Source organism: Alexandromys fortis, unplaced genomic scaffold, assembly GCF_014885135.2.
Source record: "Alexandromys fortis isolate MF-2015 unplaced genomic scaffold, M_Fortis_MF-2015_v1.1 scaffold_93, whole genome shotgun sequence".
Taxonomy (NCBI): Eukaryota; Metazoa; Chordata; class Mammalia; order Rodentia; family Cricetidae; genus Alexandromys; species Alexandromys fortis.
Genome location: NW_026067970.1, coordinates 755,030 through 780,239, shown reverse-complemented (window position 1 = coordinate 780,239; position 25,210 = coordinate 755,030). Strand labels below are relative to the sequence as shown.

The following is a 25,210-nucleotide window of genomic DNA, read 5'->3' as shown; positions in this document are numbered from 1 at the left end:
TAAGTGTACTGCCAGCCAGCTCTTACATCTAGAATTAACCCATCTCCATTATTTTATATTTTACCATGAGGTTTGTGGCCTACTGGCAAGGTTCTAGCATGTATGTCTCTGACAGCTGTTCGATGGCTTCTTTTTGACTCCACCTCCTTTCTGCCAGCATTCAGTTAAGTTTTCCCCACCTAGCTCTACTCTACCCTATCTGGCCAAGACAGTTTAATTTATTAGCCAAGATTCACAGCATACAGAGGGGAATTCCAAATCAAACACCCCATCTTTAGCAGCACCTAGCCTGACACTCTCCATCATAATCACACTCACCCAAGCTACCTTTGTTCACATGCCTGTGTGGCTCAGAGTCATTCATTCACAGTTGCGTTTCCTCTGGCACTCAGACAAAGGCTTGATACACAGCAAGCAATCAGGTACTGCTCAATGTCTAATGTCTTTCAAAGCTGTGTCTTCAAAGATTCAGGCTCAGTATTTCCCATAAAATTGCCAAGGGTCCCTGAAACTCCAAATTTCCAAGCTTATCACCTGACCTGCCCCATATTCCATCTTAATTAATGCTAGCATGTAGAGCTATTCTTCACTATTTCCCCATCTCAAAGACTTTTCAAATTCAGAATTTTGCATATTCCTCAAATTACACCTCTTTCACAATTCCACTATCACTACTTCATAATTTTATACTTCTCAATTATTACCTCTCACTTCAAAATCTAAAACGGATTCACTTCCCTGGCCCTGCATCTTAGTTTCTTTGGTGTTGTTGTGATGGAACACCCTGACAAAAGTCGCTTACAGGAGGATTCTTCTGGCTCACAGTTCAAAGATGAAATCTGTCATGGTGAGAGGTTGAGGAGGGAGAGAGCAATGAATGCACTGTTACTCAGCTCCCTTCCCCACTTATGTAGTCCGAGATTCCAGTCAGGGAATGGAGCCACTCTCACTTCAATTAATGCAATCAAAACACCTCCCAACGGACATCCCCAGAGGTCTGTCTCTCAGGTGACTCTGTTCTGTCAAGTGGATAATTAACAGTAACCATCACACCCTGCTATGATTTCACTATGGATTCTATCCTCTGAAACTCATATTTGTGTTTAATCTCTACTGAGTGATAAATTAAGAGAAGAAAATGTGATCTGATTATAGTACTGATAGGCTGGACCTCTGGACTGTATTAGAGTTAATATAATCTTAGAAGAGGGAGAAAGAAAAGAAACATGCTTCCTGATGCATGCACAGGACACCTTGTCCACAAGAGAGCCATGGGCAGACGTGGCCCTTAAACCTGTACCTCCAGAACTACAAGTCAAATAAACCTCTCTTTCCTTAATTTACCCAGTGTATAATACTGTTACTAGTAACATTAAAATAAGTAAAACAATCTCTAATATCATCCTTAGAATGAGCTTTCCTAAACATAAACACATTTCTCCCCTGGAAAGATCATTTACTAGCTCTTTTTCACCTATAAAATCCAATTTATTTTTATGGTTCTGCACTAACATTCCATTAAACAGCCCAGTTCAACTTCTTCTTATCCTTCCTTACAGGGAATTCTATCCTCACTTGGCCAATTACTACCCCTTAAGTTCAATACTTCATCCTGATATGACTTTATCTAACTGACCTAAGTGAAGACATCCGTGACCCACTCTCCCAATTTAGAATACACTATTGTATATCAATATTTATTCATGGATTCTAACTAACCTTTTTACTGAAATTTATTTGTAGGTACACAATCAACTGTGGTCATGTATAGATATGTATAAAGCTTGAAATTTTTGAGTTGACCAAAATTTCACAGATCCAGCAAAGAGTGGGCAAGCTCTTCTTTCTTCAGTTCTCATGGTAGAAACAAGTATCCCTTTCAGTTTATGTAGTGCCATCTTTCTCTTTTCATTTATGTGTTTTACAAAACCTGTCTAAAATGGCTCCAATCATAGTACTGTCTGGTCTTTTGAATACAAGGCAGCTATGATTATACCTTATTTAAAAAGGTTAACATTATATATATATGTTAATTTAATAAGGCAAGCTTCATTTGCCATATAAGATTGGTTATGAATTAAAATAAAGCAGGCTAGGAAATAAATGAATATCAACAACAAATATATTAAGTACAGTGCCTCTGCATGGAAACACATAAAATAAAACTATACACACACACACATTAATATAAATAAAGCTATGTATTAAACACTAGGACTATTATAGAAACCTTGTCCTGTATTTCCCTTAGAAGAAACAGTTTAGTGTTTGGTCATCCAGTATTTGTAGAGTTTACAGATTACAACTACAACAAATTGAAGAATTATCTATTTTAAACAACAGGTCTCTCACAGACATAATACTGTTTTCCCTTTGTACTCTGTTAGTATTATGCTATACACAATGCAGTTAGTATTTATTCAAAGAAAATTTAAAATTCTGGCTTCAAATACCTGCAATATCATTTACCCTACATATTTGGACTTTACAGTAGAATCCCCACATAGATCACAGCTCTCCATGTCTCCCATCTGAATGAGGCCATGCTGAGCTGCAAAGTTAATGATCTCAGGGTCAGCCTCCACTGCCATCTCTTCATCTCCTTTAGGATTAAAGATGGTGCTTTTTATGTTCAAACCACAGTTAAATGGAAAAACATTCACTCTTCCACTGGTCAGCCAGTGCTATGTATGGGTTTAGACCCTGAAACAATTAAACAAGTATTAGTCAAAGAGGGAGACTGAACACAGTGTCTACAGCCTCTCCCTCTACAAGTCCCAAATCAAAGTACATCTGTAAAACAAAACGACAAAAGTAATCAATACTGAAGGTAGAATGGTAGAGAATTCAAATGGAAAGATTATCAAGTTGGTGTTGGAAAGGCTTAGAAGTTGGAAGTAAGGCTTGTGTATCCAGCTGAAAGGCAGGCCTGATAGATAATCTGAGAGTAAGTGTCTCACAATGCTTCTACAAATGCTAACTAAAATACCACAGACATCCTCTGAAATTAAAATGAAAAGAAAACAAATCTCCTAGAAAATCTCCATGGGCAAACATGACAGTGGCCATGAGGGCTAGTTCACAAGCAAAGGTTCACAAGGTGGAAGTGACTCCTACCCTGTATAAGAGCAGATTGGACAAAGAAGTCAAAGAAATTACTCAGTCTTCACTCAAGGACTTAAGGCTCAAATACACCTACTTCGTTCAGAAAACTCTGAGCAGGAAAGTTAACAGTTATCCAGAGTCAGCAGCTTCCCCAGTCACTAGAGAAAAGCCTTAGTAAATGTCTTGAGGAATGTGTACTCTAATCAGGCCACATGAAATTATCTTGAATAAAAAGACGCAGTCAAGCAAGAGCACATAATTCAAAATCTTAAAACACTGAAGGAAAAAAAACCTGAAAAACACAGTAAAAAGAAGGCTGCTACAGAGAATAGCAAGTAACACTGAAAACAAGTAATCTTGTACTGTAGACTTCAGAGGTGCACACAAGTTTGTCCCAAGGAGATTTTATTTGGGTCTCCCTTGAGAATGCATGAGCACAAATAGTCTTCCTTATTGGACAATCAATAGCTCCTGTGTAAAGTTGGAAACATGGATGGTTTCTAAGACATATGTTTCATTCTGAAACTTAACAGTGACATCCTCTATTGAGGGGGGCACTTGAAAATGTGCCAGAGTATTATGCTTGTTCAAGGACCAAGCAGTAAAAAAGGGCAATAAGCACTAAGAGCTTTAAGGGTGATTCTGCACCAAGAATCTGGCCAAAAATGTTAGTCACCAACTGTTGGGAAACATCACTAGCTGAGCAATGATTAACCTCTTTTAAAAAAATAAAAACAAAAATGATTACTTTATTTTATTTTTATATAGTTCTTTCTGGCCTAGAAATCACTACATAGACCAGCATGGGTTGAACTCAGTTATCTACCTGACTCTGCCTCTGGAATACTGGGATTAAAAGCACATGCCATTTTGTTTATCATGTGTCTTAATTAACTGTTCTATTGCTGTGAAGAGACACCAAGAGCAAGGCAAGTTACAGAAGAAAACATTTAACTGAGGGCATGTTTACAGTTTTGGAGGATTAATCCTTTACCATCATGGTGGGAAAATTGGTGGCAGGCAGACATACTGCTGGAGAAATAGCTGAGCTAAGCTTTTTATCCTGATCTGCTTGCAGCAGGGAGATAAAGACAGACATTGCCTGGTGTGGACTTTTGAAACTTCCAAGTCCATCTCCAGAGACACACTTCTTCCAACAAGGTCACACCTACTCCAATGAGGCCACACCTCCTAATCGTTCTCGAACATTTCCACTCCTGGATGACTAAACCATTCAAATATATGAGCCTATGGGAAGCATTCTCATTAAGACTACCACATCATGTAACGATATCTTTTAAATTTTAAAGTAAATGTATCATAAATAAATAATGGGTGTGGTGGCACATAACAATCTCTGCACACAGGAGGTAGATAGAGGAAGGCAAATGCCACTCCTGTCTACACAGTGAGTTCCCAGCCAATCAGAACTACAAGTGAGACTCTGTCTCAAAAAATAAAAATAAAAAAAATAGATTATGGACTAGTTAAATCCCTCCCTCAAGAGATGCTGGGTCAAAGCAACACAATTAGCTACTCTGGAATTTTTAGGTTTCGAAGAGCAGTGCCTTCAAATATTTCTTAGCTAAAGTATCTCAAGCATTAAAATGGGTTTACCAATGCTAATTGTGTACTCATGGAGTAAGGTATAAGACACTGCCTTTCTGAAATAGCAGCTGCCATGTCAATGTTCCCCAGAGCTTACAAAAATCTCCAGAAAGGAGTCAAGAGTAAAACAATAACCATTAAAATTTGCAGTGCATATTGGGATGATCTATAAAATAACACTGAATAAACTAACAAAAGTCTCTGTTATTAACAGATTTAGCTAGGAATCACATGGTTTGGATTTGAAAGAAGACAATATTTGCCTGGATGAAAATGGAAGATGAAGAAAAGATATAACCAATGCATATGAAAAAGATAGTAAATGACTACTGAATAAAAACATGTACTTAACCTTAGTACTTTGCTTCTTAAAGATAACAAATTCTGTATACAAACTTATCATTAGGGGGCTAGGTAGATGTTCAATTAGTAAAGTTATTGCTATGTAAGCACAAGGACCGAGTTTGGATCCCTAGACCCTTGTAAAATGTCAGGTACTGTTGTGGAACATCACTTTAACTATGTAAAGAAGTGTTACATTTGTTTATGGTGTAGAATGACTTTAATTGTGTAAGGGTATGTGACATTTGTTTCTGTGGCATTTGTTAATGATGTAAAGATATGTTACATTTGTTTCATCTTGCTTGCCTAAGGCACCTGGCTGGTCTAATAAAAATTTGAAAAGCTAATAGCTAGGCAAGAGAGGGATAGGTAGGGCCAGTAGGCAGAAAGAATAAGTAGGAGAAGAGAAGAGAACAAGAGAGAAGAAGCAAAGAACCAGGGAGAAAGAGAGGGTCATGCCCAGGACCAAAAATCAGGCAGTAGCCAGTCAGCCAGCTAGCCAACAAGCCACGGAAGAGAACATACAGAAAGAAAGGTAAAAAGCCCTAAGGCAAAATGTAGATAAAGAGAAATAGATTAAAATAAGAGCTAAGGTCGAGCATTCGTAACTACTAAGAAGTCTCTATGTCACAATTTGGGAGCTGGTTGGTGACCTAAAAGAAAAAGTCTGATACAAGGTACAGCAATATATCCTGTAATCCAGATAGTCATTGGGGCTTGCTGGCAAGTCAGCTTAGTTGAATCAACAAGCTCCAGGTTCAGAAAGCGAGAGAGCGTGAGAGACCTGTCTCAAAAAGGGAAGTGGAGAAGGGATTGAGAGGTGACACCAGATGTTGATTCATGGGTGTCTAAGTGTACACAAGTGTACACACACACACATACTATTGTGTTTGAATGTGAAATGTCTTCCACAATCTCATGTGTCTGAATGCTTCACATGTGTGCATATGCACACACACACACACACACACACACACACACCCCACTGTGGTTTAAATGTTAAATGTCTTCCATAGGCTCAACATCCCCAGATGGTAGCACTGTTTTGGGAGGTTGCAGAACCTTCTGGCAGTAGAACTTTACTGGAGCAAGAGGGCTGGCTGGAAAGAAGTGGGAAGTGCAGCACTTTCTTTATCATTAAGAAGGAGAAAGCTGTACCAAAAGCTCCCACTCACCTGGACAGAGCCAGCCTGAGTCACCATACCTTTTCCACCATGATAACTAAATCCCTTTAAATTTTAAGACAGAATAAATCTTTTCTTCCTTAGTTGCTTCTTGTTGGGCATTTAGTCAGCAACAAAAAATTACGACACAAATCTGGATTCACCCCATTGTATACTGCCGTATAGATATTTACCTGTTTTCCTTTGTACACAGTAGCAAGAACACATAGTCAGGGTACACTTGCATGTTCCTAAAAGCCAGTATGTTTAAAATAACAAATGTAAGTGAGATAAGGAAAATATACAGCTCTTTTAAAATATCCCCTTGTCTCCACTATGGATATATTCCTTCAACTTTTATATTTATATTACAATTATACACATACAAACATACACACACAATCTGTAAACATAAGCAAGAATAAAATTATTCTTATTATTAATAGCTCCTGGGTAACTTTCCTGTTAAGTTTCCTTATATTAAAACATTTTTACTTACATTTAAAAAGTAGAACAAGTTGAAACATTATAAAACAACAAAGACAAATACCTAGACTCCAGACACAGTTCATCCTTGACCAGGAATACAAATACCTTCAAGTGCTGTGCTGTCCATTTTGTCAGTCTGACACAGACCAGAGTCACTATGAAGAGGGAACTCTCAGTTGAGAAACTGTCTCCATCAGATTGGCTTGTGAGCACATCTATGGAGCATTTTCTTGATTAATGATGTGGGAGGGCCCAGCCCATGTTGGGTGGTGACACCCTTGGGTGAATAAGAAAGCAAGCTGGCCAGGCTTGATGATATATGCTTTAATTCTAGCACTCAGTAGGTAGCACGTAGATAGATCTCCAAATTCGAGGACAGCTAGGCCTATATATTGAGAACTTACCACCAAATTAAAAATAATAATAAAATACATAAATAAAAAGCAAGCTGAGTAAGCCAGTAAGCAGTATTTTTCCATGACTTCTGCTTTAGTTCCTGACTCCATGTTCCTTCCTTCACGTCCCTTGACGATGGACTTTAACCTGTAAGCTAAATTAAACTGCTTCTTCGACAAGTTGCCTCTGCTCAGTGTTTTAGATTAGAGAAGCAAACTTAGACAAGTGCATTAAAAGAGCTAACAGTGCTGGAGAGATGGCTCAGTGATTAAGGGCTTCTTCCAAGAAGAGAACCTGGGTTCCACTCAACACCCACATGAAGACACACAATGTCTGTCACTCCAGTTCTATTGGATCCCACACCCTTTTTTGGTCTCTAGAGACACCAGGGACACACATGGTACACAGGCATCATCATACGGCAAGTACTCATAAGCAAAAAATAATAAATTAAAAACACAAAGTGCACTTCTGCAAGAGTAAAAAAAAATCACACTCAGGATTTGAATATAAAAGTGATCTCTCCAGACCTAAACTTGGAAAAGTGTATACAAGATAAGTGAGATTAGCAGAAGAATCCACTTTCAAAGAGGGCTATAAAACATTAGAAATAATTATATATCACAAATACCTTAAGATAAACCCTTATAAACCTTATAAGATAAACCTAGATAAAGCTGGGGAGATGACCCAGTTGGCAATGCCTTTGCCACACAATTATAATAACCTGAGTTCAGAACCCAGCACTCTAAAGGAAAAAATAAAGCTGGGCAGGGCATGGTGGGACTGAAACCCTAGCATGAGTAATGGATGGGCAAGAGGACTTCTCAGTCCTGCCTGCTAGCCTGTTCAGCAACGTCAGTAAGTTCTAGGTCCAGCAAGAGGCTTCCCATCTCAGAAGACAGGTGGCAAGCCCTAAATAAAGACTTCTGATGTTGACCTGCAGCCTCCATGAACATGTGCACAAGCGTGAGCATGCACGCACACACATACACACACACCCCTGCACATCACCACAAAGATGAAGCACAGGGTAGAAGCACAACAAAGAAAATCTATGGTTCTGTAAGCCCTAGGAAAGGCCAACATCTGGCCAAGTTTGAAGAAAAGTTAAGGGAGTAATAGAGATCTCCAAAAATGCCCAGAAAAGAACCTGCCTGTGAATGAGACACAAGTCACAGTGTTTAGCACCCACTGGCTTCAATCTTCTAATCCTTTTGCCTCCATTTCCTGGATTACAGATGAATTCAGGTTTTTAATTTTAGCAGCACTGCCTTTGGGGCTGGGTAGATGTTATGTATGTATGTGTGTGGAATGCTACCTTGTGAATCAATTCAGTAAGAGCCCTGGCCTCTACTCACTAGGCAAAAGTACTACTCTCCACTTGAAATAAAAACCAAAAATGTCTTCAAATAGCACAGAATGTCTCACTGGGAGAAACTGTACCTGTGAAGAGTTATCCCTATAGTCCAAGTAATACTAACGCACACTATGCTAACAGGTTTTAGTATTTTTCTTGTCTTTTTTTTTTTTTTTTTTTTTTGGTTTTCAAGACAGGGTTTACTCTGTAAGCAGTCCTGTCTGTCCTAGAGCTCACTTTGCAGAACAGGCTGGCCTCAAACTCACAGAGATCCACCTGCCTCTGCCTCCTGAGTACTGGGATTAAACCGAGTGCTGGGATTAAAGGTGTACACCACCACCACCCGGGTTTTAGTGTTTCTTTAATCTAAGAGCATTTCAATGTTCACCTAGTAAATACCTGACAATAATTCTGTATTAAAGATATAAGCTGGGCAGTGGTGGCATATGCCTTTAGCTCAAGCACTTGGAAGACCGAGAGGCAGGCAGATCTCTGTGACTTCCCTCTACGGTGAGTTTCAGTATAGCCAGGGCTACAAATGGAAACAGTCTTGAAAAACAAACCAAAGCACACTATGGCTGCAAAATACAACTACTGTGTTTCTCCTTTACGTAATCAAGAAAATGAAGTCAGAGAGGAAGATCCACGAGCAAAATTAAAGGTGAAAGGTGAGGTACACAAATCTCCCCTTTCCCCCTAATCCCAAGTAGAATACACATGCCATTGCTATGGATTTTAAATACTGTTTTTAATATTCTGTGATCAATATATTATCATATTCCTTCCTCAGTATTTTGGTATTTTGATTTTTCAGGAGAAGGGGTAGGACACAGGGCCTCATTCTGTAGCACATGCTGTCTTAGGATTCTCTAGTCTTTCTAATTTTTGTAGTTCTCCCACACACTTTCCCATGCCTTACATTACAAAACCCATACATCTCATCTATCACAATTACTGTTATGTCCTTCCATTGAGCTTAGTATGTCATGCAGAGATAAATGAAATACTACTTTGTGGTTTATACTTAACTAGATGGTCTCAAAAAAAAGTTGTTATTCTTTAACAGTCAAATACAGTTAAGCATACTAAAACCTAGAGAATATAAGAATTTATTTTATAAAGAGGACAAAAGCTGAGGGTGTAGATCAGTGGTAGGTCATGTGTCCAGCATGTTAGGTCCTGCATCTGCTTCCCAGCATACACATATGACCTAAAATAAGTTTTAAAACAAGATCTGGGGGAAAAGACAAGCTTTCTGGGCGAAAACCCAGAGACATGCTGCACAAGAATCTTCTGAAAAGTTCATGTGTACCCTAAACCATCGAGTTTATTGTGGAGGATTCACTCGTCCCTGAGTTTATTCCTTACTCCCGACTCTGTCACTCACCACTGTCTTATGACTACCAGCTTCTTTCTGACTGTAACTGACTCAGCACAAGGCTATCACACACCTCACTTGGAAATAGTTTAATGGCCATGCTCCATGAGAAAAAAAATCCTGCTTTTTTGGGGGGGTGAGGGGGAAGGATATTTAAATTTCTCTTCTGATAATCTAGTCTTTTCATGTACATAACCTAATTTCTTCTTTTAACATACAAATCTGTTCTAACCATTGCCTTGATCTTTCCTACTTTATTTGCATAACTACACACCTTATTTCTAAATTATTTCACTCATGTTACTTCATTCCATGGAAGGCTGTTGTCCTCTTGGTTACCAATTTTTAAATAATTTATGGTCATCTCTTGTTTGGGTCAAATCAATTTTAGTCTTCAAACTCATCTCAAAATTAACTCAACCAAACACAGCAAGTTTCTACCCACAGGTGAAATTTCTTTCTTTTATTTTTAAACTTTATTTTTAAATAATTAAAATTATATTCATTTATTAAAGCTGGGTATCTGGACGTCAGAGGACAACTTATCAGAGTCATTTCTCTCCTTCTAACTTGTGGGTCCTAGGGACCAGACACAGGTAGCCAGGTTTGGAGGCAGGTGTTTTTACCAGCTGAGCCATTTCGCTGGCTCTTCTAGCTTGACTTACTGTTGCTATAAAAAACAAACAGCCGGGCGGTGGTGGCGCACGCCTTTAATCCCAGCACTCAGGAGGCAGAAGCAGGTGGATCTCTGTGAGTTCGAGGCCAGCCTGGTCTACAAGAGCTAGTCCCAGGAGAGGCTCGAAAACTGTCTCGAAAAACCAAAAAACCAAAACCAAAACCAAACAAACAAAAAACCTGACCAAAACTAACTTGAGGAAGAAAAGGTTTATTTCATTTTACAACTTCCCGGTCAAAATTAATCACTAAGGGGAGTCAAGGCAAGAAGGAATGCAAGACAGGATCCTGGAGGCAGTAAATGAAGCAGAAATCATGGAGAAATGTTGATTACTGGCTTAATTTCCAAGGCTTGCTCAGTTTGTCACTTTATACAACCCAGGATCACCTGCCCAAGGGCAGCACCATCCCCAGTGGGTTGGGCATTACTACATCAATCACTAATAAAGAAAATGCCCCACTGATTTGCCTACAGGCCAATCTGATGGAGGTGTTTCCTCAACTTAGGTTTCCTCTTCCTCAATGATTCTTAACTTGTGCCGAGTTGACAAAAAATAACCATACTGCTCAATGAATCATTTTAGAACTTACTGTGGTGCTCACAGTAGCAATGCTACTTTTTGTCTAAGTTTTCCTAATATGGTTTTTAAAAATATAAGCATAGCCTATGTTCAAGGAATGCTGCTTGGCTGGGTAAAACAAAGTTTATTTCCTCAAACTATATAATGGAATCTTATTCTTATTGTGTGTGTGTATTTGAAGCTTCTAGAATATACATATTCAGATTTACTTCCAAGTGAAAATTTCTACTGAAAAGCAATTTAGAAACATATGGGAAAGGGAAGCAGACTTAGATGATAAAAGAAACAAAAATAGCAGAGTAGGAGTAGGAAATATTGCCAGTGCACACCCTTAGGAGAGATAACAGAAGTAAAGACAGCAGACAGGTGAGAAGAACAAAAAGACAGCCAAGTGAGTGTTTCACTGCTGTGTTCTTATTAATCCTGGCATGACACTCTCATGAGTGGCCACACACTATAAATACCTGCTAGGCTACAGCAAGCTAACAAACGGGAAAGGTTGCTAAAAGCTTCCCCCCTCAAACATCTGAGCTGTACTAGCTGTAGGACAGTAGGGGAGTCAGTAGTTTTTAAAAGAATATTTAAAAAGTTCCAAAAAACTCCAAAGTTTCTCTCAAAAAAGCAGTGGTTCAAGTTGTAATTAATTGTATATTATCTGGAATTTCCAAATTAAGTAGCATAAACTGTTGATAATAAGGCTCTATTAATACTCTCACTGGGAGAACATTAAGATGTTCTAAGGACTTTTATGGGTTCATTTATAACTTCAGTTTCTTTAACCTTGTTTACCCTACAAAGTCAAATTCTGTCATAAAAAAATTCTTTGCTTTGAGGTTTTCAAGAACTCAACGCTGATGACTTGTGAAGGCATACTACAAGTAGGTTGCCCAAGAAACCATCTTAAATGGTTTCATTTTTTTTCATTTATTCTTGTTTCAAAAGAGTGCTGGTTTTAAAAAGAAAATTAAAAACTAATGGTATAAAAATCGGGATGATAATTTATTTCCAAAATAGGCAACCTCAATGCTTTAAAGTTCACTTAACTAAGGGCTGGAGAGATGGCTCAGTGGTTAAAAGCATTGCCTGCTCTTCCAAAGGTCCTGAGTTCAATTCCCAGCAACCACATGGTGGCTCACAACCATCTGTAAAGAGGTCTGGCGCCCTCTTCTGGCCTTCAGGCATACAGACAGAATATTGCATACAAAATAAATAAATAAATATTTGAAAAAAAAAGTTCACTTAACTATTCTAAGATTCTTAGACCAAAGTGCCAGTTAGAATAATAAAAGATGAGAATACAATTTTACTTATAAAACCAAAATTAAAATGTACACAAACACAAAACATACGTGCATATGGCCATACATAATAAATTCATTTGAAGATGGTCATCTTCATTTGAAATGCTAGAGAACTCCCCTTATGTGGTAATGAACTACTAGAGATCTATTAGAAATAAATACTGTTTGTACTCTACACACTTTTAGCAGAAAAATGAGAAAAAATTGGGGATTCTGTCAATTTTATAAAATCTTCAGGTTGGAAGGAGCTTGAGTTCACCTATTACACTCTGTCAGTCAGTATTTGATTGATCTTTGTAAATACACTGAAAAGTCAGATGAAAATTAGACATTAACTAGTCAACAGTACATAATTTAAATAAATATTCATTTAAGATTATTTAGATCTATAATGTAGGAAGACAAAAACTATAACACAAGAAAAGGGAACTTCCCTAAAAATATATTAGGTATTGGGTTGTGTGCATAGCACACTGTACCACGTAGTAAGAGAAAGAATTTCCTGAATTACATTTATTAAATATCTAAAATATGTTAGCTTATTTATATTAATCAATTAAAATCACAGCCAGTATGGCCGTGCATACCTATAATCTAAGAACTGAGGCATGATGATCATTAAGTCCACACCAACTTGAGGTTACTGAGAAAGACCCTTCAAAAAACTCTCTGAAACACGTCTACCAGCAAACTTACTGTTTTGACTGGATAGAGTTTCATAATCTGAACAATATAAAAGAGCAACAGAAAAGCTGCGGCTACGACCCAGTCCTAAATCCCATACCATTCTGAAAGAGAAAAAGGTCCTCATCTTAAAGAACCATGTGATTTAAACTAAGAACCTATGAGAGTGCGGGTGGTGGTGGCTCACATCTTTAATCCCAGCACTCAGGAAGCAGAGGCAGGCAGATCTCTGTGATTTCAAGGCCAGCCTGGTCTACAAGAGCTAGTTCCAGGACAGGCACCAAAATCCTACCTAGGATAAAAAAAAGAAAAAAGAAAAAAAGAAAGAAAGACAGAAAAGAACCTTTGAGAACATTATTTTGTGAGTAAATACACTTTTAAATAGTATTTGTTATGGTTAATGAAAACAAATAATGTTTCTCTTATGAAAAAAGTATCTGAAGCATGAAACTCATGTTCATAAATCTGCATTCAATAGCTTATAAACTCTATCACTGTAGTATTGTTATAATTAGCTTCAGCTGTCAACTTCACACAAACTTAAAAGTCACCTATATAGAAGGTACCACAACTGAAGAATTGCCTAGGTTAGAGTGGACTATGGTCCTATCTGTGAGGCTTTTTCTTCATTACTAATTGATGCAGGAGGGAACACACCACTGTGGGAGGAGCCATTCCTAGGTCTAAGGCTAAGAAAGCTAATTGAGCAAGTTGTAAGCAACTCCTTTCTGCTTCAAGTTCCTGCATGGCTGCTGTAAACTATAAGCTAAAATGAGGCATTTCCTCCCCAAGTTGCTTTTGGTCATGTTGTTTATTACAACAATTGAAAGCCAAGTAGGACAAGCACTAAACAAAATTTCCCAGAACATTCAAGAATTTCTAAAAAGTATAGCACTAGCCATTTTCATATCACTTAGTTAAAAGCTATGAAAACAAGCTGCATCTGGAAATAAGATCTTAAAGCACAGTACTTTCTTTATGTATGTCATATTAAATTTGATATGAAGTATGGTATTATAAATATCATGTTTATATGAAAACCAAGTTCAATGACTTGGAAAGACCCAAAGAAACTAAGTGACAAAACAAAGTAAGATTAACTACCCTAAACAAGGGTGGGAAAGACGTGCAGACTGAGACATCACCACACTCGGGATCACTGCCACCACTAAGCTAACTTCTCAGCGATAGTGCACCAGAAGAGTGAGGAGCCAGAGCTCCTGGCAAAAGACACATTTCCAAGACCACACCCTGACATGGACTCTATTTTAAGTAACAACAGATTAGTTATGATACTGGTCAATCAGTTTTTTTTGTAACTCAAATCAATAAACGAACACACACTATCACTACATAGCCCAGGCTGGCCTAGAAATTGTTATATACCTTAACAACGGTCCAACCTGTCATTCTCCTGCCTCTGCATCCTCAGTACTGGAATTCAGGTGTGCACCACCACACCTGGTCAATAGATGCTGTAAGACTAGTGTCTATCAACCCCATGCTGCTGGCATTCTGGTACTGTTTCTTCCTTTTCAGGGCTGTCCTGGTACTCTTGGAAGCACTCCTCACTGAGATTCCAGTCACTGGTAGCAACTCCTCTCATCTGTGACAGTGAAACGCTCTTAAGGATAGTGTCAGCAAAATCATCGCTGGTTAATAAATACTACTTTACAGAAGAAGAATGGGACAAAACTTAGCCCTTCTCCCTTTTCTGAACCAACTAACTAGTAATCTGAGAGGCTGGACAAAGGTCTCCCCAAAGGAATCTGTCTTAATCTCTGGAAACTGAACATTACCTTACCAAGAAAAAAAATTATCATTTATAGGGCTAGAGAGATGGCTCAGAGGTTAAGAGCATTGCCTGCTCTTCCAAAGGTCCTGAGTTCAATTCCCAGCAACTACATGGTGGCTCACAGCCATCTGTAATGGGGTTTGGTGCCCTCTTCAGGCCTTCAGGTATACACACAGACAGAATATTGCATACATAATAAATATTTAAAAAAACTGTCATTATATTAAATAAGGATATTGTGAGGGCAGATGAGAGTGGGGGTCAGAAAAGGAAGGAAGAAAAAAATGGGGAGTACAGAGCTAAGAGATTTGAAAGACTGGCTTTCAAAGGTGAGAATAACGCAGTCACAAACTAAGGAGTGCCCATGAGAAACTGAGAGGAACAACAAAGGAATTCTCTAGATTCCCCAACAGGAACAGCCTAATGACACCTTGACCTGACCTGGGCCCAATAGTAACAATTTCAGGCATCTAGTGTTCAGAATTGCAAAAAAATAAATTTCTGATTTTTGTTCATAAGTCAGTGTGCCAATTTGTTGCCAAGAAAAATTAAGAAAATGTGGAGGACTGGGCAGTGGTAGCACATGTCTTTAATCCCAGCACTCAGGAGGCAGAGGAAGGCGAATGGGGTGAGTTCAAGGCCAGCCTGATCTACAAGAGCTAGTTCCAGGGGCTCAGGGGTTAAGAGCATTGCCTGCTCTTCCAAAGGTCCTGAGTTCAATTCCTAGCAACCACATGGTGGCTCACAACCATCTGTGGTGGGGTCTGGTGCCTTCTTCTGGCCTGCAGGCATACACAGAACATTGTATACATAATAAATATTAAAATAATAATAATAATTAAAGAGCTAGTTCCAGGATAGCCACCAAAGCTACAGAGAAACCCTGTCTCGAAAAAAAAAATCTAGAAAGATTTTAAAATCTGATGTTAAGCTTGCAATTAGTAAATGACATCTGTAAGTGTCATTAGTAAATGAACTCTGTAAGCAAGTGGGTGGGGAACATTCAAGGCTCCTAAGAATAAAAACACATAAACCAGTTACACAAGTTATATGTTACAATTTGTCTTGAATGAAAGAAAAAATGTGGATGAGGTCAAGGACAGTTTCTTGAGGAAGGAAAGCCTGGACCCTTATTATCAGAGATTTAGACAGCAAAAGAGGGAAGAAATGGTTGTGAGCAGAGAAATCACTGAGACGCATGCAGTACAGTACAGACCTGGCTAATGTGGTGGAGGACAGACCAAGTGCTAAAGTCATGTACATAACACAGAACATACTCTCACACCACCCAAAACCTCTGTTAAATGACTTTTTAAATATTCCACGGGATGTATTAATTAATACTCAAGCTGTGACTCTTAGGGACTTTTGCCAATACATACATGCTAAAGTTAAAAATCCTTTACTATAGGGAACTGCAAAGGCCAGGTGCTTACACAAGGAACACAGTGTACCAGTCACTCTACAGCAAAAGGACTTACTAAACAAAACCTCATACACCAAATGTCCTTAAACACTTAATTAAATCTACTTAGCATTTCCCAAGATGAAGGCCCTCTGAAATCTACCAGTCTCTAAAACCTCTCATTGTGCCTTTTCTTTCCCTAAGCACATGGCCCACCTAGAGTCAGTCACGCTCCTCAGTCTCACAAACTTCCCAAGTATTCCACACATCTGCAGCTGTCCATCCCACCTTTCAATAACATCTGTTCTTCTCAACTAAGATCTATAGTCTACAGAACAAAGGAACCACAAAAACAACCAGTTCACACAATATAATTAACATAAACTTTTTTTGAAACTTTGGGCTCACTTGTTTTTCCGTTGTTGTTTTTTTGTTTTTTGAGACAGGGTTTCTCTAAGCAGCCAGCCCTCCCTGACTGGCCTTGAACTCAAGAGATCCACATCTATTACCGCCCCCCCTCCCCCTGCCTCTCTAGTGCTGGGATTAAAGGTGCTCACTTGTTTTAACAAACAACTTAATTACATTTTCAAGTGACACTAAGTTTACAAGATTTCTTCTGACAGCACCAAATTACTTCTGTTTTTATATAAAGGTAATAAACTTAGCTCCACTCAAGTCTTCCAGGTCTCAGGATAAAGATGAGACAGCACTTAATAGTGACCACCCTTTTTTTGGAGTGTGGAAGGAAAGAGAAACCCAGTTTGCTGAGCTCCTGAGTGGACCCAGAGAGCAGCAATGCAAGTTCGAGCTCAGATAAGGAAGCTGCATGTTAGCTCTGTAATTCCCATAAGCTTCTGTGTCCACTGATGCACATTTCCAGCTTTCTTAAATTTATTCTCCAGCATTCATCTTAACGATGTTCAGAATTTCTGCTAGATCTAATTTTATTAATTTATACTTCCATAACAATGTGAGAAAACTTGATAAGTTCCAAAGAACTTCTTTGGTCTGTGAATCTACTAGATAAAAACGGTACATAATAAGATGGTTTTCCCCTTAGGTTTGATTTAGTTTTTAAGCAGGGTCTCAACTGTATAGCTTTGGCTGCCTCAGCTTCCTGTCAGTGCTAAATTTACAGACACGTGCTACCATACCCAATATTCAGTCTTAGTTTATATTTGTATTCTGTATGAAGTTGAAAGTCTTAACATATGCACAATATAATTTGAATTTCAGTTTTGAGACTCTGTCCACGCCCTCTGCCTACTTGGGATTAATCTCTTGCATAGTGATTAGTAAGTACTCTTTACAGATTTAGGAAGTTAATCTTTTGTCTTCAGTAGAATTTGCAACTATTTCTCCAGTTTCTTCATTATCATCATGCCATTTTTATTATTTCATGCCATATTGATTCTTCTACACATATCTTTCTTAAACTGTAAAGCCCTCTCATTCTTTTGTATATCCTGAAAAGAATGTTTTTTTAGATCTTTAGAAATGAAGATCAAATTAAAAAGTAAAGATAAAACTGCTTCAGGAATGACTGAGCACAGACCTTGTCATGGGGTGTCTACTGGGATTACACATGGTTACAATGTACAACCAAATTCTGATTACAACTAGTCTGTCAAACAGGGAATAACTCAGTACTGGCTGCGCAGGTACTATAAAAATACAGAAGCTGCTGGTGGATATATTTTCTACTAGGAGGAACAGAAAGTGCTCTTCTATGTAGCCAGCAAAGAGCAAGCCACACGTAGTTCCAGAAACAAGGGGTTTGGTAAGAAACCTATCCAGAAACAAGGAGTGTAAAAGAAGATCATAAAAGCTAACTTCTCTCTAACTTGTTAAAAATGAATTTTATTTTATTTCCTGAGCTCACTTTCTAAAATGGCCACAACAAAGTTAAATATTATCAGAAAAGAGAATGCAGAAATCTGGCTTTATTACACTGGGTAAGAATAATCATAACTCCCCAGGACTCTGCCAGAAGACTGTCTTTCCTTCTGTAGGGAAATGAATGTAAATTTAACTACAAGGGATGTTTTGATACCTCCTCCTCTAAAAGCATTCAAAGGGAGACCGATCTGCTTTAAAAGGTTTGGAATTAGTATACTTCAAACAGGAGTGATGATCTCTCCAGATCCTTCAAGACAACTAATATCTGTGTACATTAAACAAGTAATTAAACCTACATTACTTCTAAGATTAATGCTGGTAAAATCTGATCTCTGAAAGCTAGAATGCATTCATGAATCTTTATGTTTCATGGTTATTTAGTTAGCCCATTTAACAGTAGTTCAAAAAGTACACTGTTAATAACAGTCTGTAAGGAGAAGTACTTTGTGAGTGGAGTGTGGGTTAAAGGAAAAGTCATTACACACTGAGATCAAGGTTCTGAATGCATCCTCCTCAGCACACTCTCTGGCAGCTTGGCAATATGCCCAGGGTGATTAGCAGCAGCCAGTGCAAGCAGAGCAGGGATCCCGTTGAGAGGAACTGCAAAGGCTCCCCCAAGCGGTCACACACAAATTACAGTGAAGCAATGGGGCAATCACGCCACTGCTTTTGAAGTTAAAACTCAAAAATACTCTAAGCAAAACTAATGCCTACAATTAGAGAGAAATGTAATCAAATACTAGTACTGCAACAGTGGAGAGGTCTTCTTCCATGCTTTAAGATGCTATGTTTATGAACAGAGAATTACTTTTGGAAGAAAACCTAACAGTAAAATAAAACTACAATAATTTTCTCTATAATTTTCTAGGCATGATGATAGTATTTCAAATAGTTGATTACTTTTCAAGTCTGTTCAGCCTTCCCTAAATATCAGCATATCCTTTGTGAGTAACTACTATTTACTTGAAGCCAAGTTCTGGTACAAATGTAGTTATGTATCAAAATGAAATACACTGAAAAGGGAATTTATCAGTGTTACTATAAACCTAACTTAGAATTTACAGAAGTTCCTTTAAGCCGCCAGTCATCTGCACTGACTATAAATGACATAAAAATACAAATGGGGCTTCCTACCCCTCTCAGACTCTATTTTCTGGGTGTTTTAATCACCGAGTCTCCCACTAACATGAGTACTATACTGTTTGCAACTCTCTCAGCAATGATTTGTTAATGCTACCCACTTTTGATAAAGCTGAGATGTCCAAAATGTGCAAAGCATTTAATTAAAACATCTGTTGTCTTCTGCTAATCATCCATTACTCAGTGGTATGGCAAATATTCACACAGGTAAGACGATTTTAAAACTTTATAAAACAGCTACCCTGAGTCTCATGATTGTCTCTCTCCTTTTTTGATTTCAATCTCAAACTACAAGTGAAGGAGAGTGGAAGCAGCCTGGGTATTCTAACACAATTTCAGCATGAAATGAGCATCAGAAGAAAAGGGAACTGCTCCCTCAAATACTTAAGAAAATTATAAAAATCCAACATTTTTCTGGAAGAGAAAAAAAACAGGATTCTGTCTTATATAGCACTATCAGACTTCAACAGCTTGATATTTTTACCTAGAAACTTAAAAAAAATGAAGATTTCAATATTCCAAGGTAGAAATGGAACTCACTGACAAAATTTACAAAAGACACACACCCTCCTACTTAGCCTGTAGTCTCCATAGGACAAACAGAGCAATTCCAAGTGATACCATTTGTGCATTATGTAACCCTAATTTAGAATAAAAGAAACATGAGCCTTAAAAAGCAATACATTTAAATATATGAAGGCTTTAAGATATAAACGACCTCAAAAATCAAATAAACCCCAAAGTTACTGAGGTATGGAGTAGTAAGGCCTCTGAACACAAAACTATAACCAGGCCTAGCAGTTTATCATAACTGCACAGCCTAATTCTGGTGCCTTGTTTGACCGGTGTACCAAAACTATCTCAGCCTCGGTAACGGTGTACTACCTCACCTAACACAGGAGACATTTGTAAGTCGTGCCACCCCCCTCCCCCGCCAAAAGAAGATGATCTGAAAGACTACACAGGAAGAAATCGCTGCTAAATCATACTCCAAGAGAAGAGCAATTTAACGCATCCCGAATACTGTCAGCTACATTACAAGGAACCCATTCAGGAAGGCTAAAGTAAAATTCCAAGAATTCCCAGGGGCGTAGGAAAAGAGTAGAAGCATGGCTAGTTTGACCTTAACCGGCTGCTTTTTGAGTAATGCGGAGAATTTTCTAAGCCTCTCACCGACAGCCTTCGAGGCTCTTCCTCACCGTCTCCCTCCTCCCCAACTACAGAAATGCCCGCCCTAGAAGAGGAGAGTTGAATGACTGTTATCTCGGGCTGCGATCTTAGGAGCTGGTAGCTGGAAAATAAAGTCCCGACGAAGTGTCAAAAAAAAAAAAAAGTACCCCCGCAAGAATAATAACAAAATCCACCCCAACCAATCCACAAGCTGTCACCGCGCTGTCGGATCTGCCATCTACGCCCCCCCAGGTCCGCTGCCCGGCCGGCACAGAAGGGAGGAAAAGGCAGGCACCTTTCTGCTTCCAGACAAATGTGCCCAGGCTCCGAGAGCACGCGCTGAGCGGCGACCGCCCCCGCAGAGGCGTGTGCTCGCCCACGGCCACTTTGGCCAAACAACTGGAAACCTCGTGGCTCAGAAGTGGCAGCCGGAGTTGCAACAAGCCGCCTCCCCGGGAATCTCCGGGCCCCCAAAGGTGTCAGTCAGAACCGCCCGCCCGTCCGCCCCGGTCCACGCTGAAGCGCCAGCGCCGCAGAGGGAGGCGGCCGGCCCCGCCCGGAAGGGGCGGCCCGCGGGGGCGCGTGGGGGCCAGGGGCGCCGGCAGGACACGCCGTGGCTCCCGCGCCCAGGTGGCAGGGGCGGGGCCCGCGTGGCGCCTCCGGGCTGGGGCGCTCGAGCCGGCCGTTACCGCACCGCGTGGGGCCGCCACTCACCGGCTCACACCTCGGCCGCCTCCGCGCCGCCGCTCCTCTCTTCAGCCGCGGGTGCCGCGCAGCCCCATCTACCGACTTGGGGCTCGCGGTCGGGCGGGCGGCTCCCGCCGTCCCCGCCGGCCTCGCCCTCCGCCCGGCTCCGGGCGCCGCCGCTGCCCGCCGGCCCGCGCGGCCAGCCTCTCTCAGCCGCTCCGCTCCCGCCGCCGCCGCCGGGGCGCGCTCCTCCTGGCCTCGCGCGTGCGCCGGACGCCGGGGAGCGCGCGGGCTCGTGCGCGCGGAGCCCCCCCCCCCCCCCACCGCGCACCCGGCCTGGCCCCGCCCCGCGGCCGTGGCCCCGCCGCCAGGTGCTGCCGCCAGAGGGCCCCACGGCCGGGTCCCTTAGGGTCGCCCTAGCCGGGCGCGCGTCCGCCGCGGTCTGTGCGAGACGAGCGGGAACGGGCCAAGAGCTGCTCTGGCACAAAGGAGACGCGGGCGTCCTGGAGCCTGCGCCCGCTCCCCCTCACACCCCTGGCTCGGAGGTGGACTTGGCGGGGGTCTGGGTTTTCTCCCAAAGGCCCACCCCGAGAGTATGGCTCACACCCGACCTACGAAGGGCCACCAGCTCCGTTCAGAGCGCGGGGGCTCGGGCGAGATCCTGAAGCGGGCTGAGCCAGACCCTCCGAAACATCCGGCCTTCCCTGACCTGGAAGGAGGCGGTGTGCGGTGCCTCCAGCCGCAACCCTGCACGGAGTCGGGTGATGGTTGATGGGTGCCCTCTCCAAAAGTGTTCTTTTGACAAGCGTGTAGCTTTAATTTTTCAGCTGAAAGGAACTGAGCAGTTCAATGTAGCAGCAGACGCTTCTGGATAGAAACAGCCAGGCAGTGCGAGAGCTTCTCATGCCCGCGGAGATGAGTGCGAGCCCGAAGAAGCTGTCGTGTTCTCCCTAAAATTGAAGCAAGTATTACATGTTCTCTCAATGGAACAACACGTGTCCTCAGTGGATGCAGAAAGTGCAAGTAAAACTCTGTGACCATACATCCGGTGACTTCCCCTGTGTAGCCTCGCCTGCCTCTGAGCAGTGTGCACAGCCCCTCCACGAACTGGCAACGAGATTCGGAGATGGACTTCTGAGACGAGCTGCAGTGTCTCCTTCGTGAGTGTAGCAGGCATGGAAAGAAGTGGGGGAAAGAACACTGACTCGCTGTATTAAGAGGGCCCCAGTGAGTTTTGTCTTTAGCGTCAACCAAGCATCAAAGATTAATTTGCTCTGCCATGAGGATCATTAATTTTGCAAACCAACATGTAGGGGGACTTTGTAGAGCGTTAATTTAGAACCTTCTTTCTCAGAACAGCAAACCTGAGAAAGGGAAATTGGAAGCAATTAAGCAAAGTGGAGTGTGCCAAGAAGCACGGAGTGACTTTGGGTAGGTATTATGGCCTCCTGAGGCTAAACCTGCCTGGTGAACTGTGTTGGAGTGAGCCAGAAGCCCCAGTGGTGGGTAAGGCGTGGGCAAAAGGGCAGCGTGGTTGTCCTCTCAAGATGGCGTGGACTTTTCGGGTCTTCCTTACGTTTCTGGTTGCTCAGTGACTCCTGCCTGCAGCACCCTACCCCAGACCAGTCAGCTTTTCCCTAGTCTCCCTTCTTTCCGATTCCTACCTCACCACACTCTTTTCAACCCAGTTCAGTCCCTGCCCTGAGCTGCTCTGGAGAGGGGCAAGGAGTGAATGTCATTTCTGGGCATGTTGCTGCTCCCCGTGTATGTATTTTATTTTCTCAGAGGTCTCCTAGAGACAGTGTACTAATCTGTCGCACGGTACTCTCAGTCCCTACAAACAGATGCAATGACCTGAGGAAGTCTTGAGGAGCAAGCTGAGTCTTTCTCTACTTGTCAAATCACAGCATGTCGATTTTCTAGGTAGGACCAGCCCTCGCCAGCATCTAAGAACAGAAGTGTTTCATTCTCTAAACACTGACAGCAGTTAGAGACCAATCACTGTTGTAAGGCTCACCCTCAGGATCACAGAAATGATTTCGCTTCAGTAATCGTCTTCAATCACGTCTTTCCTGGGAGCTCCTGCCACAGAAGTTTTCTGTCAGTGTCTGTTTTATCAAACACCCCTGTACCAACTAGACTATGAAGCAGCACTTCATAAATAATAAATAAATAATAGCCCACCTTGTGATATTCTGCCCTTCCTTGAAACTAAAGTGAGACATGCCAGAGTCAATTGAAAATGGTCTGATTTTAACACTGAAAGCCCCTGCCCTCACTTGCCAGCCCAGCTTCCTGAGGGACTCTCATTCCTGAAGCACCACGCATCCATTTCCCACACCTGCTACAAAAGCTTCATTCTAGGGAGAGAGACATTGAGTCTTTCTCCTCACTGTTCTTAACAACCTCACTTTCCTTTTCCTTCAAGTTTAATCTAAACTTTATAAACTTTATAAAGTCTAAACGGATCATAATTTTGCAACAGCCTAGTTGTAACTCAATCAAAAAATTGGAATTTTGATTTTTTAAATATAAACACTCATGGTCAGCTTGTATTTTATTCCCTCAAATATAAATAAAAGTTGAAGTTGGAAAGACAGCTTAGTGATGAAGAGCACTTGCTCCTGGGGCCTGGGTTCGATTCCCAGCACCCACATAGCAGCTCACGATCATCCATAACCCCAATCCCATGTGATCTGACACCCTTCCCTGGCTTCTGAGGGCACCAGGAATGCATGTGATGCTTATACATACATGCATGAAAACACCCATACACATAAAAAGAAAAGTTTTAAGGTGTATAAATAAAAGTTGATATGATGGTATTGTGTCCTCTGACCACATAATAGAGAATTTGCTAACCGCAAGAGCCCCCAAAGTCTAGAAAAAAAAAAAATCCACATTCTATTTGCTCATTTCCCAAGTGATCCATCATAAGAACTGCTGTGTTCTAAGTGGAGAGCTTTGTGAAAAACTGCAGCCGACTGGCGTCAACATTCCAAGCAAGGCTCCCTCAGAATATTCTAGCCTCACTCTCTTATCTCTGCACGCAAAGCTAGGTCAGACTCCCCATTTCCAGCCCTCTGGCTAACCGTTCTAATTCTAGCCTGTCTCATACCTGCTTAGAGTTTACCCTACACGAAGAGAGACGTATCCTGTGTTCCATTTTAGCTATCAGAGTCACCCTAAGAACTTAACAACAAGAAGATCAAAACCACCACCGCTCATGTCTGTGTCCCTCCTTCCACAGTGACCTAGGATACAGCCTGCAGGTCAGGGTGCTTCAGAGCTCTCCAAGTAGGTTCCAGTGTGTAGCAGAGGTAGGAATTAGGGACATGAGTCACCTCCCTGGGAACCTTCACAAGGCGGGGATAGCTCCAAATTATCTCAAGTCATCAAATTAAAATACCTAAGCCTGCGCTGTAAGACTCTTTGCAGATTGACTAGAATAGTCTCCTTTCAAAACAGCTTAAATTTATCTCCTTTCCAAAGCTTCCCCAGATTAGTCTCATCTGGATGCCTGAGGATCTTCAGGTTCCCAAATCTCTGAGCATTCTAACAGCACAGGTTTACAAAGCCTGGGACTACAGCTGACTGTGGATAATATTGTTTTAATCTTGCTTTCATAGATAGCTGTCAGGGCCTTTTCTTGTAATCTTTATCTCCCTAAAGACTCACTGGTCAACAGACAATCCAAAATAAACAGAACCATTTTCTTAGCAGAATTTTCTCCTCTAAACTAGCTATCTAAAGAACACAATAGCAATTCATTTTAAAAGTCACCACAATTCAAGCCATCAACTGTAAGAACTTAAATGCTAGCTTTTTCTTTTTTACAAAAGAATACACACACACACACACATATATATATGTATATCTGTGTGTCATGTTCTTGTACTTTAGACACTGGAATTTGGTTTCTACGCCCACTTCTTTACTGAAACTACTCTATCTCATCAGCATTGACAATTTCATTCATATACTTGTTTATCGCCCATTTATTGGTGGAAAATGCTGAGAATAAAACATTAC

General features: G+C 40.9%; 1 protein-coding gene across 2 annotated transcripts in view; it reads right to left on the bottom strand.

Annotated features, from left to right (window-relative positions):
- Positions 1–21,354, bottom strand: part of Pals2 (protein associated with LIN7 2, MAGUK p55 family member) — a 107,999-nt gene extending 86,645 nt beyond the window's left edge. Inside the window, exon 1 of one of the 2 annotated variants that reach the window (XM_050155452.1) lies at positions 21,206–21,354. The gene's annotated coding sequence lies outside the window, so the exon portion shown is untranslated. Of the gene's footprint in view, positions 1–20,786; positions 20,997–21,205 lie in introns of those variants that run through there. The other variant, XM_050155453.1, reaches the window with a different exon arrangement.
- Between the last annotated feature and the right edge of the window lie 3,856 nt (positions 21,355–25,210).